Here is an 18,744-nt window from a genome sequence, read left to right on the forward strand (position 1 = left end):
CGACTGTCTGAGGGGTTTTGACTTCATCATCAGCTAGATCATCATAAACCGACGGCTTTGAAAAATCAACTGCAATGGAATCATGATCATGATGGAATATGGGAGTAAATGGATCACGATAGCCACGATCAGAAAAATCAATGATTTCATCGTCATCCTCATGATCTGATGAACCAAATAGAGGGGTAGATGAGAAGTGAACAAATTCATCCTCTGTGTTTCCGGAAAAAACAGATGAAAGGTTCAAGTGGATTTTCAATGAATAAATTATCATCTCCGTTGTGAGGTAATGGACTGACATCCATTTTGTCCTGCGAGTGATCAACAATGGGTACATACTTGGATGAAGATACACATGTGAAATCATGGATGGCAAGTTCACCAACAATGTCAGGGAAGAACGAAGGAAGCTTAGATAGAAGGGAGTCATCCTTCACCGACTGTTGATGCTCAAGCTCCAAGTCATACTCTTCATGAATAACAATGCATGTTGGTTGTGCATCACCAACTTTTTCAGTGGCTTGATGCTCTTTCACAACAAGTGTAGAGTTCGGAATGGAAGAACATAAGATAGTATCCTCCGGAGGAACAACCAAATATGAAGGTGGAGTTTGTGGTAAAAAATCAATATGACAACTTGATGGACTCACAATGAAATTTGCATGAAAATTAAGCTAAGTAATGTTGGGAGAATGTAACAACTAAACATATGTGTGAACATGATCTCCAATATCACGATGTAGTGGTGGAGCTTTCTGATGAGGGGACAACAGACAATCACTTGTGACAGTGACCGTATCCATATATGATTACATAGCTCCATCACTAAAAAATGTTGAGTGAGGCTTGAGTTCAAAATTCTTCTTGGGACAATAATATTTCTTAAGACACTACTCGAATCAGTAGCAAAGGTAGAAAAATTTCATCTGGCTCTTTGAAGCTTGAAACTGAAAATCACGGAAGCACTACCAAGAATCCGTATGCAATTCATGAAGAGCCTTCGATTGTTGTAACAACTTTTGTTCAGGATGTTCTAGGTCAAAATTATAGAAAGTTTCTTCAATGAGATCACATAAGTTCTCAAGTGAGTGCATGCTGTCAGCCAATAGGCTGCACAACCATACATGTGGAGATTCGCAAAGTGTGTATGCAAGTAGTAGACTATCCTATTCATCAGAACATCCATCTTCCTCATGAATCATGGAAATAAATTCATGTAAGAACTAAGTCTAGGGCACGTCGCTTTCACCATCATACTTGTATGTGGACAAGAGATCAAAAAACTCACTCGTGACGGTTGTTATCACAAAATCAAGCACTGAAGGCTGCCAATCAGCAAGATTCTGTGTAACTATTTCAAACCAGGCTTTGGACTAAGGCTTAGCCTCCTTAGTCTGAGAGGGCTCTCTCACAGATTATGAATATTGACTAATAACAAGAAAAGATGGCTAACTCTTATAAGACACATGAAAAATAAGCTGGCTGGACAACATTGAATTGATTCCCATTGGGCTTATGGAGTCTCGCATATCTCAGCAAACAAAACACTTTCTTTTCATAGAAATTAGGGCAATTTACATCTATATGTTCAAACATAACTTTGAAACCATAGTTTGCCAAGGCATACAGGAAGTCAGAGCATGATTCATGAGTTCTGAGTGATTATGCATTAACAAAACTGTAAAAGAACCTTAAAGAAAGAATACCATCACACATTTGAACAAGAAGATCCATTGTGAATCCTGAGAAGAAAACACAGTCATTTGCATTACTGAAATTTGCTTATACATAAACCAAAAACAGTCTTCTCCAAAACATCCAACCCCCATTACATCAAAGTCTGATCTATATATAGAGATACAACCTTAACCACTATGAGCTTCCTCCTCCAGCATGAGGGGAGCTCGAAGACTATTACTAATTACCCCTATCTATCAATTAACTAATTCATTAAATACATCAAGTGCTGACTGTAATTACAAAGAGTGCTAATTAAACCACATATCTAATTCTATCTTCCTCGTATCATGATCCTTCTTTGCTCTTGGACACCTGTCTTCTTTCAGTTTGGCCGAGATAACTGAGAAGTGGATGCAATGAACAAGGTTAGCATTGGATACTGAATGCGCTGATGGTTCATTGATCATAAGAACAAACCCCTGTTTTTCCGGTCCTTGTCTCCCACCATCCTTCGAAAGTTAAGCAACATGTTCCCAGCTCTTTAATACCCCAAAATTTATGAGCATCACCATATTTCAGATGTGTTGGAGGCTTCTTTCATGGACATGTGTATAAACCAAAACAATACTCCTCGTATTCCATTTCTGCCAAACCCTAACTGGTCATAAAGTACCTTTATAAAAGTTTTAACTTGAGACAAAATATTTCACCTTTACAAAAAGGTACACTTGTCATTATCTGAATGGCTAGGACAGCCTCATGTGGTCTCCCTTATGTTCCTTAGGCGTTTCCTTCAAAAATTTACTGATCTTACCATTAAACTGTTTGTCTTCATCCAAAAACAGCACCTACAGCAGTTTCGTAGCGCGCTACGAAACTGCTGTTTCTTCTAAAACAGAGTGTATTTGCAGTAAGGAATTGTTTGCTTGAACTTCTAATTTTTTTAAATCTTCTTTACAGGTGGCAGAGACCTATATGTCTTCAAAAAAATGGAGCTTTAACAAAATTTGCCAAAATTTAGAAAATGACCTCTCTCACCATCAATGAGCAGCTAGTTAACCTAGCTGTGCTTTTAAATTTGCAATCTCCCTCCTCAGGGCTTTGTTTTCAGCTCTTAGAGTCATGTTCATTTTACTGATGAATTTAGCTTCTTTAATAGCTGGAACTGTCCATGTATACACATCAGCCACTGAATCCACTTGACTCACTAGGTTCTTACTACCCTTTAACACAGCTCTTCGATAGTTGGCATACCTGACTGCACGCTCTCTAATGACATTCTTTGCTTTGGCAATTTCATCTTTTGCTGTCCCCGCTTGATTCTTTATGGCTATAACATTTCCTCCTTGGGTAATAATAACTTTTCTGTTCTTATCTTTATGCTTGACTGCCTCCACTGTTTTGGACAATACTTCAATTACCTCTGTTCTGGGCATCTTTACAACTTTCTCTCCTTTATGCACTTTCTCAGCTTCTCTAACTTGTTTCCCTGTAACCGGCCTTTGTGGTTTGAAAATAAACTCCTCACTAGGTTCATCAAACCTTAGTCTCTTCGAAGCTTTGGATTTCTTAGTGCTCTCTGGTGATGATTGAGTTAAATCAATGTGCATTGGTTCAATGTGCACTGCTTCAACCTGCTCAAACTCGATTGCCTCAAGCAAATCACTCAAACTGGCCCTAGATATTTGACTTTCCTCCACAGCTACTGATTTTCCCTTCTCTTTGCTTAATTGACTCCTTGTCTTGACTCTTGATACTTTTTCTGACCCACTTAATACCGGTACATCTTTCTTGTGCTTGACCTCTTCTTTTGATGATGGCTGAGGTGGCTCTTTAAGAACCAAGGGCTTTACTGGTTTGTTCAACTGAGACTTGGTTTTCTTTTTATCCCTAGCCTCCTTTCTCAGCTCAGCTATTGTAGGTTCCTCCACTGATTCTTCTCTTTCTCTAACCGGCTATGGGGTGAGGCCTGTTTTACTCTGAAAACCAGCCATAAAGATGAAAGAGTTCCAATCCCTACCAATTTTCTGAAGACCATCCAGCACTAACAGTTTCACTAAACCATGATGAAATAATGATGTCTCACAGTCATCCTTCCTTAATTGCACTTTATCACACATTTTGCTGAGACTACGAAACAGGTAAAATGGAATATCTATGGATGCTTTACCAGTAAAGTGCAACAACAACTTAAAGTGATAGGAGTAAACCTTGTTATATCTACCCTCACAGGTTAAATACTTTTGAATACAAGTAAGCAGAAGGGCATAGTGTTCTTTAACATAATTTCTAGGTACAGCCTTTGTTAAATCCTCATTCACATATGCCTCTTTAAGAAATTCTTTGCAGGGGTTCAAATCAAATTTAAAGTTCTTAAACCACTCCTGCCCTCCTCTTGGAATTTCAGTTACATTAGCAATTGCCTCTGGAGATACTTGAAATTCTAACATGGATACTTTAGAATTTAAACCTGTAAAGTTCAAGGCAAACTCTTTTGTTACCTCAGCATGGCCACCCTGCAGCTTCTCACAGAAATTCCAACAGCCAGCATCCTTGAAAGCTTTCCTGACCCCTTCGTCTCTCAATGCAAGATCCAATCCTTCAGGCTCTGTTCTCTAACATCTTCCAGACCGATGCTCCTTCCTCTCCATTCCGCTTTCGAAATTTTTTGCACAGAGAATCACCACCAGCTTCAATTCAAATGGCAAATTCAAAGAATTTTAGAACGCAGGCTCGCTTGAAAAAGAAACTCGGGCTCGTTTGAACTCGGGCTCATTTGCAATTCAAATATCTTATCACACAAGCTGGCCACTTTATGCATCATTTACAAACATCATAAAACATTCATGCATGACAAAACCGTTAGAATGATTTTTATGTGCATGCCTATGGATCTATTGGTGGAGTGATGGCTCATAAGTGTTTGGGAGGTACGCCAACTGACAATAACCGGACGGAGACAATGACTCATCCCCAGATGTGACCCTTTAGGAATCTGTGCTGCAAAATGCCCGAAACTGCGATTTCGTAGCGCAGATAGTTATAAATTAGCAAAATGCGCTGCAAAATGGCTGGATGCTGACGCGCTGCGAAAAGGCTAAAACATCATTGCGCTGCAAAATCAACCAATAAGACTGCGCTGCAAAAATACGAAAAGGACCAGTGACATGTACAAGATAAGACATGGCTTATACAATCATGATGGAGGATGACCAACGGTATTTGAGAATGATTCACATCAAAACCTTTTAGAAACATGACCCCTAAGTAAGAAACATAGGACAAAAACCATTTGACACCCATTTTTGACAATGAACTTTGGACAAAAATTATATACATGTGACTGTAGTTCTAGGTGATAACAGTGGCTCCACTTGGGATAGTGTGCTCCTGTAGTACACTAAGAACTCGTAGAACCAGTGCTTTGTCCATTTTATAAAACAAACACACAACTGACAAGCATTCCTTTCTAGCTTTGTGGGCCTTCTCCTTGGGCTAAAGCTTTTCTGTTCAGCTTGTCATTTATTTTTAACAAGAAAACTTCATAAAACGGTTATATACAATGCTCATGAGATACTTGGCAGACTTTCACTGATTGTAATGCTTTAAGAACCTGCCATTAACAGGCCCTCCAGCATATGGTGTTCCATCAACTTCTTGCAGAATGTAAGTGTTGTTTCCATGGAAAGCATAAATCTGAAATGGCCCTTTCCACAAATTTTCAAATTTGCCATGTTTACCTTTCTCTTCAATTCTGGCTTCCCATTTTAGGACTTTATCATTAATCTGAAATATGACCTCTTTGATCTTCTTGTCAAAAGCTCTCTTGACTCTATTCTGGTTTTGTTGATGATCTTCAAACACCTCATTCCTTTTCTCCTGCAAAGCTATCAACTGATTAATCCTTCGTTGTATGGCATTTGGTTCCTCCTCTAATCCCTGAATTAGTTTCATAACTGGTACCCCAAGAGATGTTGGGAAAATTGCCTCTGCTCCATACACAAGTTCATATGGTGATGTTCCAATGGACCTCTTTGTACAAATTCGATCAGCCCACAAGGCATACTTCAATTTCAAATGCCAAGCCTTTTTATTATCCTGCAGCAGCTTCTTAATAATTCTCACAAGACTCTTGTTTGAACTCTCAGCCAAGCCATTTCCCTGTGGATAGTAAGCAGTGGAATGACCAAGGGAAATATGGTACTGATGACAAAAATTTATCATTCTTTTGGACTTAAAAGCCTGGGCATTGTCTGTGATAATCTTGAGTGGACAACCAAACCTTGATAAGATGTTATTTTCTAAAAAGGAAATTATCACTGCATCATTTGCTTGCCTGGTAGGTATTGCCTCTATCCACTTTGTAAAATAATCAGTGGCTGTGAGAATCCAGCGATGCTGCCCTAATGAAGGAGGATGGATTTCCCCTATAAAATCTAATCCCCACTGCTGGAAGGCTGCTTCAACATAAATAGGAACCAATGGCATAGGCATGAGCTTTCTCTTTCCTTCAAATACTTGACATTCATGGCATGATGCTATCTTTTTATAAATGTCTCTAAACATAGTTGGCCAAAAATATCCAGCTCTTAAAACTTTGTTTGCAGTGGCTTTCCAATAGTGATGGCCTCCACAATCTCCCTTATGAAATTCATCAATGACCTTATCAGCTTCTTCTTCAATGAGACAATTTAGCAAAATTCCTCCTGCATCCTTCCAAAATAAATTTTGCTCATATACAAAATATCTAAGGGACTTCAACTTGGTGAACTGAGCTTTAGATTTGGAAAGGCTATCAGGGGCTCTATTGTACTGCAAGACAAATGCCACATCCTTATACCATTCTGATGTCAAAAACTTTTCATTGATTTGGATCAATTCTTCTTCATTCTTAGAAATTTCTGATATTTCTGTGCTAAAATTGATACCAATACAGTCCAGATTTGACTGAGTTAGCAATTTTGCTAAGCCCTGACCCTTTACCAACTTGGTGGGCCTGATCTCAATATCATATTCCAACAACTTGGCTATCCATTTTCCTCTTTTTCCATCCGGGTCTGCTTGTGTAAGAATATCTTTTATAACAGCACTTGGCACATATGCAACAATATGAGAGTGCAACACATAAATTCTGAAATCTTTAATAGCTTTTACCAATGCATATGCTTGCTTCTCTAAAATATTGTATTTCAACTCAGCATTAGCCAATGTCTTGCTAAAGAAAGAAATGGGTTGTTCAGTACCTTGACTTCCTTTCTGCAGCAACACTCCAGCAATTGTATCTTCAGAAGCAAAGGTAAAGATCAGGAACTCCTTGGTAAAATCCGGGCTGATGAGGACTGGTGCTTGAGTGAGGGCCTTTTTAATTTCTTCAAATGATTTCTTTGCTTCAGCTGTCCACTTGAAATCTGCTCCTTTTCTTAACATCTTTGTTATATGTTTGACCACTTCAGCAAAATTAGGAATAAATCTTCTAACAAAATTAACTTTTCCAAGAAAGGATTGAACCTCTTTTTTGATCCTTGGCAAATCTAGCCTTTGAATAGCACTGACCCTATTAGGATCAATCCTAATTCCTTCTTCAGAAATAATATGTACAAGCAATTTGCCACAAGTTAGAGCAAAGATACTTTTGGTTGGGTTTAAAGAAATACCAAACCTCCTACATTTTAGCAAGATCCTTTCAAGGTGCTTTAAGTGGTCTTCTTCCCTTTTTGAAAATACTGTGATATCATCAAGATATACCACCACTGATTTATCTTTTTCTTCAGCAAAAGCAATGTCCATAGCCCTTTGGAAGGTCGCCCCTGCATTCATGAGACCAAAAGGCATCTTTGCATACATAAATGTGCCCCATGGTGTAGTGAAAGTTGTCTTCTCCTGATCATCTGGATGAACAAGGATCTGATTATACCCTGAGAAACCATCCAGCATAGACATTCTCTGGGAACCAACAATATTTTGCAAAATAAGATCCATTTTAGGAAGAGGGTAATTATCTTTCAGTGAAGCCTTGTTTAAGTTCCTGAAATCTATGCAGATTCTAATCTCCCCATTCTTTTTCCTAACTGGTACCAAATTAGCAAGCCAGTTTGAGAATCTGATTGGAACAATAATTTTTGCATCAAAAAGCTTTTTCACCTCCTTTTCAATCAGTGGCATCAGAAGGGGATTAATCCTTCTTAATTTCTGCTTAAAAGGCTTCTCATTTTGCTTAATTGGGATGGTGTGTTGTATAATTGAAGAATCATACTGCTTCAAATCAGCATAGCTCCATGCAAAAACATCAATAAATTTCTTCATCATTTCAACATATTTGACCTTCATATTTGCTGATAAAAACTTTGAAATCTTGACTAACTTGGGCACAACTGAATCACCTAAATTACAACTTTCTATTTCTTCTTCATTAGCTTGCAACCTTGGTGCTTTAAACACATCATTCTGATCAAATAACTTTTCCAGTGGAATGAGGCCTTTAGGGATTAGGTTGTTTTGCAGCTGCAACACTTCAGATTTGTCCCTTGTCTCTGCTAACATATTTTGCTGATCTATTTGATTATGCTCAAACTCCTCTTTCAACTCAAGAAAATTTCTTACCTGCTGATCATCTTCAAAGACTTGCCAGTTTATGATATTGTCTGGGATGACTGGTCTATGGCGAACCTTCACTTCATAACTATCAGAAGAATGTTTAGGAATAATAAAAAGACTAGCTGCAACAGCAAGAGAATCTGCAACAGAATTTTGATCTCTGGTTTTTATACTGAAGGTATAGGATTGAAATTTTTCCAATAATTCCAACACTAAATTTCTGTAGGCTCTCATCCTTGCATCCTTTGTTTGATATGCACCTTGGACTTGCTTTATAATTAATTCAGAATCTCCACAAACAGCAATGTTCTTTGCCTTCAAGTCTATCAAAGTTTCTAAGCCTAATACCAGAGACTCATACTCGGCCATGTTATTGGTACAATCAAAGTTAAGTTTGTATGACAGAAACTTACTTTCTTCAGTTGGACTAGTAATCCAAATCCCAGCTCCTGCGCCTTCTTTTCCTGCTGCTCCATCAAAGTATAGGGACCAACAACCAGTGATGTCTCTTTCATTTCTTTGCTGCACCTCCTGACACTGATTTTCTGCATGTTCATCTTGTGATTCTTTTCCAACTGATTCATTGAAAAGAATAGCTTATCCAAGGCCTGTATCACAAGAGTAAATAGGAAAATTCTGAGGCTTGTCCTTGCTGCTTACCATATATGCCATCCTTGTTTCACGATACAACCTCCTTTGTTCACCAAACACTGGAATGGTAGCATATGTCAGATCCATTTGCATGGTACCCTTGATTTTTGTTGCCCATGACCTTGAAAGAAGCATCCCAAACTTAGGTGGAATGTCTGCAACAACAATGTCCATGACAGTTGTTTTTGCTGGGATTTGTGTGAGTGCCACAACAACATCTTTGATCAACCCGATACAATGAACTCTCTTTGAATCAAAAGAAAATAAGTCCTTGTATGGTCTAGTTACTTCTAATCCCAGTCTTTCCATGATTACCTTAGGCATAAGAATATGTGATGCCCCTGAATCCAGCATAGCATTATGAAGAGTCATATCATGGATATTGATGCTTATATAAAAAGGAGGGAACTCATCATTTTGTTCATCCTCAAGTCTTGGTCCTAAACAGATAATAGGATTATCCTCTTGCACACTTAGAATATCAGCCCCTCCTGGTGGAGAATTAAGCATTTCCACAATCTTGCTTCTATATTTGTCTACTTTCAGAATTTCATTAAATGGGACTGATATTTTGATTTTTGCAATCTCATTTTCTATATTAAAAACAGAACTAGACCTTTCAATTTCCTTAGGAAGTGCAGGGTTTTGAATATCCTTTTTATCAATAGAAGAATCACCTTTACCATCAATCTGCTTTGACTTTTCCTTTTTGTCTTCAACTGCTTTTGAAACATTTTTCTTGGGCTGCGCTTTATTTGCTGTAATAGGGACATCTCGGTTTCTGAGATTATACTGCTTCTGAATTTCAAATATAGCATGCTGATAACCTTTTAAGAAATCAGAAGGTTCCTCTTCTGCCTTTACCAAACTAGACTCATCATGTTCCTCTTTTGTTAAGAAAATTTCTGAGTCTTCTTCACCAAAGCAATGAATAGACTCCTCAGGTACCTCAGGATCTTCCTCTTCATCCACCATGTTTTGTTGGAAAGGAGGTCTCACTGGAGGATCTGCTTGCTGATTTCTATTTTCCCTTGGCCTTTGCTGATTTTGAGGCCTTCTAAATTGAGGGTTCCTAAACCGAGGCTCTTGTTGTGCTTGGGGAGCAGCAGTATTCCCAAGTGCTAATTGGTCCATCAATTTTTCCATGGTTTTCATCATGGTTTCAAATTTATCTTCTTGAGCAGAGGTAGAAGGCTTCTCTTCTTCCTTTATCTTGGTCTTTGCCATCTTCTACTTCTTAGCAGCAAGCATATTCACATCCACCTTGATTGCATCATTTTGCATTTCAGCCGGTGTAGCAGACTCTCTTTCTCTGAGTAAAAGAGAGAAATCTGAGTCAAAGGACTCAGCATATCTTAACTGTGCCAAAGCTCCAGGAGGTTTCAAATGTGCTGGAATAGAATTATATACTTTATTAAACCTCTTAGAAAAGTTTTGAACAGTTTCATCTGGAGCTCTTCTTAGACTATTATATTCAGTGAGGGCTTGAACAGGATTAGTTCTATTTCCCCATTTCCTCATAAAACTATCTTCAAACTCAGCCCAACTATGAATGCTACCAGCTCCCAGGGCTTTAAACCATTTTCGAACTTCCCCAATAAAATTTTGAGCAAACAGTCTTAATTTCACATCTTCATCATCCACTTCTTCCCTGTCAATAAAATCATTGAATCTATCCACATGTTCTTCAGCTGTAATGTCTTCATCTCCTCCCCATGTTGGAATTGTAGCAGTATATTTACTAGGGAGATCATGTAAAACATCAGGGAGAGCTAGAGGAGCATACCTAGCAGGTACAACCATAATGAATGGAGGAACAGTCACAACAGGTATTGTATGACCAGAAGGACCAGAACTAGTATGAGATGTTGTCTGAGGACTATTTGGACTAACAGAGGCAGAAGATAGGGTATGAGTACGGAAAGGACTATTGGGACTTTGTAAACCACTGACAAAAGAACTCCAATTTGGGAGAGGCAAACCAGTTTTGGATTTAAGCAAGACTTCAAAAGGGTCAAGCTCTTTAAGCTGTTTCAAATCCTCTTTCTCTAATAACAATTCAGAAGTAACAATTTCCCAAAACTCTTCTTTATCTTTTTGTGACACTAAAGATGAAGTATCAATGCCTCTCTTTTGTAAATCCAAAATGATACCAATAAGTTCTTCTTCGTTTTCAGACCTCAACAAAACTTCTTGGATTTTATCATCAACAATTTTATCTTCAGGACTTCTAGAAAACTCAGGAAACAAAGACTTTGAAATATTTGAAGTACCTGGTATATCAGAAAATCTTTGTTTACTCCTTGAAATGATATTAGGATTCTCCACAGGACTAGGTGGGTTTGGGTCAGGATTACTCCTTGTATATCTTCCTCTCGAAGCCACCTTTCAAACTTTAAAATTCATGGAGTCACCAAGGTAGAATGAAGCCTCGAAAACCTTTTTGAACTCCTGCTACCTTCAGAAATTCAATCTTATAACTACGGGAATGAGTAATCTTCAGGCTCCCGGCAGACGCACCAAAATGTTATCACAAAATCAAGCACTGAAGGCTGCCAATCAGCAAGATTCTGTGTAACTATTTCAAACCAGGCTTTGGACTAAGGCTTAGCTTCCTTAGTCTGAGAGGGCTCTCTCACAGATTATGAATATTGACTAATAACAAGAAAACATGGCTAACTCTTATAAGACACATGAAAAATAAGCTGGCTGGACAACATTGAATTGATTCCCATTGGGCTTATGGAGTCTCTCATATCTCAGCAAACAAAACACTATCTTTTCATAGAAATCAGGGCACTTTACATCTATATGTTCAAACATAACTTTGAAACCACAGTTTGCCAAGGCATACAGGAAGTCAGAGCATGATTCATGAGTTCTGAGTGATTACGCATTAACAAAACTGTAAAAGAACCTTAAAGAAAGAATACCATCACACATTTGAACAAGAAGATCCATTATGAATCCTGAGAAGAAAACACAGTCATTTGCATTACTGAAATTTGCTTATACATAAACCAAAAACAGTCTTCTCCAAAACATCCAACCCCCATTACATCAAAGTTTGATCTATATATAGAGATACAACCTTAACCACTATGAGCTTCCTCCTCCAGCATGAGGGGAGCTCGAAGACTATTACTAATTACCCCTATCTATCAATTAACTAATTCATTAAATACATCAAGTGCTGACTGTAATTACAAAGAGTGCTAATTAAACTGCATATCTAATTCTATCTTCCTCGTATCATGATCCTTCTTTGCTCTTGGACACCTGTCTTCTTTCAGTTTGGCCGAGATAACTGAGAAGTGGATGCAATGAACAAGGTTAGCATTGGATACTGAATGCGCTGATGGTTCATTGATCATAAGAACAAACCCCTGTTTTTCCGGTCCTTGTCTCCCACCATCCTTCGAAAGTTAAGCAACATGTTCCCAGCTCTTTAATACCCCAAAATTTATGAGCATCACCATATTTTAGATGTGTTGGAGGCTTCTTTCATGGACATGTGTATAAACCAAAATAATACTCCTCGTATTCCATTTCTGCCAAACCCTAACTGGTCATAAAGTACCTTTATAAAAGTTTTAACTTGAGAGAAAATATTTCACCTTTACAAAAAGGTACACTTGTCATTATCTGAATGGCTAGGATAGCCTCATGTGGTCTCCCTTATGTTCCTTAGGCGTTTCCTTCAAAAATTTGCTGATCTTACCATTAAACTGTTTGTCTTCATCCAAAAACAGCACCTACAGCAGTTTCGTAGCGCGCTACAAAACTGCTGTTTCTTCTAAAACAGAGTGTATTTGCAGTAAGGAATTGTTTGCTTGAACTTCTAATTTTTTTAAATCTTCTTTACAGGTGGCAGAGACCTATATGTCTTCAAAACAATGGAGCTTTAACAAAATTTGCCAAAATTTAGAAAATGACCTCTCTCACCATCAATGAGCAGCTAGTTAACCTAGCTGTGCTTTTAAATTTGCAATCTCCCTCCTCAGGGCTTTGTTTTCAGCTCTTAGAGTCATGTTCATTTTACTGATGAATTTAGCTTGTTTAATAGCTGGAACTGTCCATGTATACACATCAGCCACTGAATCCACTTGACTCACTAGGTTTTTACTACCCTTTAACACAGCTCTTCGATAGTTGGCATACCTGACTGCACGCTCTCTAATGACATTCTTTGCTTTGGCAATTTCATCTTTTGCTGTCCCCGCTTGATTCTTTATGGCTATAACATTTCCTCCTTCGGTAATAATAACTTTTCTGTTCTTATCTTTATGCTTGACTGCCTCCACTGTTTTGGACAATACTTCAATTACCTCTGTTCTGGGCATCTTTACAACTTTCTCTCCTTTATGCACTTTCTCAGCTTCTCTAACTTGTTTCCTTGTAACCGGCCTTTGTGGTTTGAAAATAAACTCCTCACTAGGTTCATCAAAGCTTAGTCTCTTCGAAGCTTTGGATTTCTTAGTGCTGTCTGGTGATGATTGAGTTAAATCAATGTGCATTGGTTCAATGTGCACTGCTTCAACCTGCTCAAACTCGATTGCCTCAAGCAAATCACTCAAACTGGCCCTAGATATTTGACTTTCCTCCACAGCTACTGATTTGCCCTTCTCTTTGCTTAATTGACTCCTTGTCTGGACTCTTGATACTTTTTCTGACCCACTTAATCCCGGTACATCTTTCTTGTGCTTGACCTCTTCTTTTGATGATGGCTGAGGTGGCTCTTTAAGAACCAAGGGCTTTACTGGTTTGTTCAACTGAGACTTGGTTTTCTTTTTATCCCTAGCCTCCTTTCTCAGCTCAGCTATTGTAGGTTCCTCCACTGATTCTTCTCTTTCTCTAACCGGCTGTGGGGTGAGGCCTGTTTTACTCTGAAAACCAACCATAAAGATGAAAGAGTTCCAATCCCTACCAATTTTATGAAGACCATCCAGCACTAACAGTTTCACTAAACCATGATGAAATAATGATGTCTCACAGTCATCCTTCCTTAATTGCACTTTATCACACATTTTGCTGAGACTACGAAACAGGTAAAATGGAATATCTATGGATGCTTTACCAGTAAAGTGTAACAACAACTTAAAGTGATAGGAGTAAACCTTGTTATATCTACCCTCACAGGTTAAATACTTTTGAATACAAGTAAGCAGAAGGGCATAGTGTTCTTTAACATAATTTCTAGGTACAGCCTTTGTTAAATCCTCATTCACATATGCCTCTTTAAGAAATTCTTTGCAGGGGTTCAAATCAAATTTAAAGTTCTTAAACCACTCTTGCCCTCCTCTTGGAATTTCAGTTACATTAGCAATTGTCTCTGGAGATACTTGAAATTCTAACATGGATACTTTAGAATTTAAACCTGTAAAGTTCAAGGCAAACTCTTTTGTTACCTCAGCATGGCCACCCTGCAGCTTCTCACAGAAATTCCAACAGCCAGCATCCTTGAAAGCTTTCCTGACCCCTTCGTCTCTCAATGCAAGATCCAATCCTTCAGGCTCTGTTCTCTGACATCTTCCAGACCGATGCTCCTTCCTCTCCATTCCGCTTTCGAAATTTTTTGCACAGAGAATCACCACCAGCTTCAATTCAAATGGCAAATTCAAAGAATTTTAGAACGCAGGCTCGCTTGAAAAAGAAACTCGGGCTCGTTTGAACTCGGGCTCATTTGCAATTCAAATATCTTATCACACAAGCTGGCCACTTTATGCATCATTTACAAACATCATAAAACATTCATGCATGACAAAACCGTTAGAATGATTTTTATGTGCATGCCTATGGATCTATTGGTGGAGTGATGGCTCATAAGTGTTTGGGAGGTACGCCAACTGACAATAACCGGACGGAGACAATGACTCATCCCCAGATGTGACCCTTTACGAATCTGTGCTGCAAAATGCCCGAAACTGCGATTTCATAGCGCAGATAGTTATAAATTAGCAAAATGCGCTGCAAAATGGCTGGATGCTGATGCGCTGCGAAAAGGCTAAAACATCATTGCGCTGCAAAATCAACCAATAAGACTGCGCTGCGAAAATACGGAAAGGACCAGTGACATGTACAAGATAAGACATGGCTTATACAATCATGATGGAGGATGACCAACGGTATTTGAGAATGATTCACATCAAAACCTTTTAGAAACATGACCCCTAAGTAAGAAACATAGGACAAAAACCATTTGACACCCATTTTTGACAATGAACTTTGGACAAAAATTATATACATGTGACTGTAGTTCTAGGTGATAACAACGGTAACATATTTGGCAAGAAAAAAACATCACAGAGGGAGAAGAGCGAAATACTCCATGATAGATATGCAAAGATTTAAAATAGGATTAGAGGACACATATTTTCATGTGGCCCTCCTTCTAACGCCATAAATGTTGACAGTGCTAGGCCCACCAACATGTCAGGGGATCTCCCCGGTAAGATGTCCAAATTAGACCTCAGACCATTTGGAGTAGGAGTCCCAACAGTGGGTCGTATGGTAATTCCCTGACTATGGTTTCACATAGAGGAAAGTAAGATGTCCCTATTGGTAGCAAGGGTGTGACAACTGCAGTGAGTCAAAGAAGTTACGTGACATGTTCTAAAACATGGGGAGTGAGGTGAGTGCGTCCCTTAGAAACTTGTAATAGTACTCGACTTGGAAGGGAATGCACGAGAACAAATGCATCACGGGCTGGAAAGCAAGATAATGAGCAATCCAAAGTGATTTTTAAACCAAAAACACATCTACAACAAGATTCATACAATTTCATTCAAAATAGTTCATACACAAATGCTTAAGTTAAATAACATACATTGCAACAACAACTAGAATAGCCCAACTACAATAATAACATATGCATGGAAACGTGTTGCTTGTCTTATATTAAGAAGTGTAAGTTCCATTCATACAATACATTCATCTCCAATCACTAATCCCAATAGTGGAATGTTACAGCCACAATTGCTTGCTCCTCCAAAGAGATATACTAGCTCTGCATAGTGGAGAAGCTAAGGCATGTTACAATACCGTCCAAGCTTTCTCTAAGAAAGTCCTATCGAAGCTTGGCTAACCAAAATCCTTTACAATGAGTTATGAGAGACTATTTATAGGAAAGGGAGGGGTGACCCTCAACATTACCCTTTGCGACAGTTCATCTACCCTCATGACTCCACATCTACTCTATGATTGTTACATTCAACTATCGACACTTAAACTTACACATCACAAGATATTACATTACAATGCACATGTACCCATGTGAGACAAAATGGCTTGAGCAAGCCATGCAAGACATCGCTATGACTCGGACAACTATGGGAAGTCCAACTCTTCAAAATCCTCGCGATGATCGACAGTAGCGAACTGATGCCAAGATCAGTAGTCTGTGATGGTATCCGTGTACTCCAAGTTGACATCTTTCTGGAACTTGACTCTTGCCCCCACAACATCCAGGTACACTGCTCGGGCTCCTCTGTCCAACTCATATAAAACCATACACATCATTGTCTTTAGTGCGACTGAAACAACAACATACTTGTGCATGATGTCTACATTGATTGGCAAGTCTAGGTTCGTGTCTATGCGCACAAACTCATCAAAGTACAAGTCAAGCTCTATTAGGAGCTATGCCTTTGTCTTCGCTTAAGTGAGAGTCCGAATAGATGGGATTTCATGTGTGTGAACCACAAAATCCATACTCTTTAATACACATGCAAGGGAAGCCTTTAGAGTAGTGATGAGTCACAAGAGCTCTTCATAGTTCTGGATCTGACTCCGGATGTGTGCCTCCAGTACAACCGCTCTGGGCTTCATCATCTTAGGCAAGTGAAGCATGGCTCCCTTGAATCTCATCATCCATTTTTTCATGTAATGAACAACAGCATGCACATTTCACAAGATACGTGCTCTTCTAGCACATCGTTGTTATCATCTGTTGAGATGGACGACTGCCTTATGCACGGTACAAAACTTGGAATACAATTCCCACATGAATGTGTCAAGGGACAACACTTCATCTATTATTTCCTTACTGAATTATTCTTGGGCGGATGATGTAACCAATTCTCCTCCCTACTTGGCTGTCTGTAGCTCCTTCGCCATTCACTTGTTCTTATCTATTAGAAATCAAACACTCGAGCTAGTGGCTTCGACGTAAGCTCTGGTAGCATTAGCCAATGTTGTTGGATGTTTGAGCTAATCAAACATGATGACTCATTCATCATACTATGCAAAAGATGTATGATATTATGGAGTCGACAATTTGTGAGATTGCAAAACTCTATGCTGAGACTCGTCGAATGAGATGTTGTGCATCTCTCCTTCTAACTGATCTCCAAGGATCTCAATGTCTCCTTGGTTGCTTAGGACTTTCTCATCTTCTGGATATGGTGAAACTGGTGGGTCGACTTCTTGGTGGCGAGGCATGAGGTCATTGTCTTTCTCTAATTCTTGTCGCTCCATATTCGTATCCATTTGTTCAAGTGCTCACTCTATCTCATGAGTGATGTCCTGCTCCTGTGATGGCTCCCCCTATTTGCCTGATGCTAGCTATTCTGATCAGTCCACTACTAGTATGGGCACCGTTTCATCCGTTTGCACAAGTTGTGCTCCCTGCTATACCTGTTCTTGCTGCTCTTTCCTCTCTTGTTTGCGCATCTCCTGTTCCTTCTGTAGTTGCTCCTTCAACTCATGCAACTACTTCTCCATATCCTCGATTCTCTATTTCTCTCTCTTCCTTTGCGCATTTTTCTTTTCACGCTATTGCCTCTTTGTCTCTATAGCCATAACTTCTTTCTCCATAAGTGGATCTACTCAGAACTTGTAGCTTTTCTCTTCCTCCATGTAATCAAAAATCATCCTCTTTCCCTTGTTGTACACTCGTATGTTCACCTATGTTGCTATTGTTGCTTCTGGTTCTATCCAGGATGTTGATTCATGTTTCTTCGCTAACCATTACACAGCGAAGTTGACTGGATCATTGATTCTAGAGGAGTTGTAACAATATCTCCATGGGTTCTCCTCCGCCCAATGACATGCCCTGTGGATCTAGTTGAATTATGCTCGCACGGAGTGATCTTTCATAAGACAATCTGAATCATATGGATTGTCACTTCAGACGTCGAATAAATAATTATTCATCTTCTTTTGTTCGACATCCACATCATTGAAACTCTGAATCTCGTATAACCAAATGTGTATCAGAAGAGTGGGCTAAGGTGCCTTCTTCATCCGGTGCAGCCTAGCTTTCAAGCCTGTTGAGATGTGATATGCTACTTCCTGCATGACGATTATGTCCAAGGAAAACTTTGGTAGAACATGTGGAGGATTATCTATGCTATACGTTTATATGAAGGTGTTGGATGGTCAGGCATACCAATCAACAATGTCTATCAATGCCTCCATTACTGCCTTTGACGTGAAGAGTGGATCCTGTTCAAATATCATATTGTAAACCAAGGTGAAAAAATGATCGAATAGCCATGCGATAACTCCTTTGAAGCTGCATTCAGATAACATCTTACAATAAGTGTTCACAGTAGTCTCTGTCAGTGTCCGTGCCCACTTCAAGCCCAAGAACTCCTATCAAGCACAGATTCCATCCAAGATGTAGGTAGACATGTAGATTTCTACTTACATACCTTTTGGTGGCTGTCAAGATCTTGATACCTACTCCTTTAGCTGATGATCCAACATGCCGGACCCATTACATGCTTTTCCCTCTCCAGCCAGTTGGTCTAGCATGACCACCCAACACTGTGGGAAGGTTTTCATGCTTTCTTGGCCATACAATGAACATGCAAAAAT

Source organism: Pinus tabuliformis, chromosome 4_1, assembly GCF_031772625.1.
Source record: "Pinus tabuliformis cultivar Carrire ecotype Pingquan chromosome 4_1, CPIR1, whole genome shotgun sequence".
NCBI classification, from domain to species: domain Eukaryota; kingdom Viridiplantae; phylum Streptophyta; class Pinopsida; order Pinales; family Pinaceae; genus Pinus; species Pinus tabuliformis.